Consider the following 2,766-nt stretch of genomic DNA (forward strand, 5'->3'; position numbering starts at 1 on the left):
TCTCCGTTTTCAGGGACCAATACCGTCAAATTTTGTAACATGTTGTTACACCGTCTAGATTAAGGCAACCCTCACCGATCAATTCGAAGAACTCGCAGTACCAGAAATTTAGAAGATCCAATAGATGAATCAGAAAAATACGTAAGAGCTCGACTTTTGCTCCAACGAATCAAAAGAGCAATGGCAGAAGACCGAAATCGTAGGCCACTAAAAGAGTTTTCCCTACCCTCTAACGAAGATACTCATGCAAGTATTGTCAACCCAGCTATTATAGATAACAACTTTGAATTGAAGCCTACTTTGTTGTAAATCGTGCAACAGAACCAGTTCACTGGTCTCCCAACAGGAACTCAAACCAGCACCTAAAAGTCTTCATTCAACTTGCTGACACACTAAAATGGAATAACACTGCTCATGAGGTGATATGTCTATGTTTATTCCCTTTCTCCCTCAGAGGCAGAGCGTGATCATGGCTAGATTCCCTTACAGCGAATTCCATCACTACTTGGAATGACCTAAAGAAAGTATTCCTTGCTAGATACTTTTCACCTAGTAAGATCTCTGTCCTACGTAACCAAATTACCAGATTTACTCAACAGAATGAGAGTCCCTCTTTGATGCTTGGGAAAGGTATAAGGAGCTACTAAGAGCTTGTCCACATCATGGATTAGAACAATGACTAATCATGCACACCTTCTACAATGGACTTCTCTACAATACTAAGATGACTATCGACGCTGCCGCCGGTGGTGCGCTAATGAACAAACCATACCCTAAGGCATGCACACTCATTGAGGACATGGCTCAAAACCATTACCAATGGGGTACAAAGCATACACAAGTATAAAAGAAAGAGACTAAAGGAGGTATATACGAGGTTAGCATCCTTGACCATATGAATGCCAAAATGGACGCCCTAACCCAGAAATTCGAAAGTATAGTCATAAACCCTACAGCTATCGTAGCTGCAGTGCAACCCGGATGCGAAATCTGTGGGACACCAGGACATGTTTTTTCCGAGTGTAGTCTACTAGCTAAAACAAAACCAGACCATGCCAATTATGCCCAAGGAAACCCTATTCGAACACTTATAACTCTGGATGGAGGAATCACCCAAACTTCTCTTGCAAGAACAATAACTTTGTTTTTCCCCAAAACTCTACTCCTTAAAGGCCAACAAGTTTCCAAGCCCAAATACCCACACAACGGATACAAACTACACCTCAGAAGTCAAACCTTGAGAAGATCATGAAATATTTTATCACGACTCAAACTCGATAGAATAAAGAATTCATGAACAAAAATGTCCATATTAATAAACTGATTTCATAATTAGGAAACAAGGTTGATTATGTGGTAACCGACAACAAGATACTGGAAACCTAAATATCTCAAGTAGCACAACAATAATTTATTCAGGCTACAACAAAAGGATTATTCCCTGGGCAACCTTAACCTAACCCTAAAGGCCATGCTAACGCCATTTCACTACGAAGCGGAACTCAATACGATGGGCCTAAAATTTCAGAACCACCAAAAGAAAATGTTGTGACTACCTCGGAAGAACGAAAAGAGGAACCCACAGAACCTGAAAAACAAAGAAAGAAGGATATTAATGATAAGTAGGTAGTGAATGGTAACCAAGAAAATCAAACATATGTACCACCGCCACCCTACATACCACTTATTCCATATCCGCAAAGACTTAAAAAGACTAAACAAGACACCCAATACAAGAAGTTCTTGAAAGTAATCGAGAAACTTCACATTGAGATACCCTTCACCAAAGCCATTACCCAAATACCGTCATATGCCAAATTCCTAAAAGACATCTTAGCAAACAAGCGCAAGCTCGATGATCCCAGACCTTTAGAATGCAATGCAATTGCTGAAAACAAATTAGCCAAGAAACAGAAAGATCCTGGAAGCTTTTTGATACCATGTGTTCTAGGAAGACATGTTATAGACAAAACATTATTGGATTTAGGAGCAAGCGAAAGTTTGATGCCTTTAGTAGTTTGTGAAAGACTAGACGTATGAGACATGCGACCAACTAGTATGTCCCTTCAACTGGATGATCGATTGGTTAAGTACCCGATAGTTATATTAGAAGATATCCTAGTTAGAATCGGACAACTTTATATCCTTACTGACTTTGTCATAATGGATATTAAGGAGGACGAAGAAATCCCTATCCTTCAATGCATACCATTCTTATCAGCTGTTGGAGCCATGATAGATGTAAAAAGAGGAAAAATGACTTTCGAAGTAGGTGGCGAGAATGTAGAGTTTATCCTATCCAAATTTCTGAAAGCACCCGCCATGGACGACTCTTGTTGTGCAATTGATATCACTGATGAATGCATAAGAGAATTGGATAAGGAGAAGCATATCGAAACAATAAAACTACCTTCGACGCCCATAATGGAAGATGATGGATTTAAGTCAGTTACACCTTACATAGATGATAACCTTAACAAATGCGTAGCACTTACCCCTGATCATATGCCAAGCATTAAGAAACACACAATAAAGCTTAAGGAACTTCCTAAGAACTTGAGATACGAGTATCTTAATGAAGAACTCAACCGTCTAGTTAGAGTAAATGCCAATCTTAATAGAGGCGAAACCGATAAACTCTTAGAGGTCTTAAGAAGATACCCTGCAGCTCTAGGATATACCATCTCTGACTTAAAAGGAATAAGTCCATCTGTGTGCATGCACCAGATTATGCTAGAGGAAGATTATAAACCTTCTAGAGAACAC

At 39.4% G+C, this 2,766-nt stretch overlaps 1 non-coding gene across 1 annotated transcript; it reads right to left on the reverse strand.

The window, feature by feature from the left end:
• Positions 1–563: 563 nt before the first annotated feature.
• LOC127124680 (small nucleolar RNA R71) lies at positions 564–669 on the reverse strand. Its single transcript, XR_007804142.1, has one exon. It is a non-coding gene; the product is annotated as a small nucleolar RNA R71 (small nucleolar RNA).
• Positions 670–2,766: the final 2,097 nt, after the last annotated feature.

Source organism: Lathyrus oleraceus, chromosome 2, assembly GCF_024323335.1.
Source record: "Lathyrus oleraceus cultivar Zhongwan6 chromosome 2, CAAS_Psat_ZW6_1.0, whole genome shotgun sequence".
NCBI lineage: Eukaryota > Viridiplantae > Streptophyta > Magnoliopsida > Fabales > Fabaceae > Lathyrus > Lathyrus oleraceus.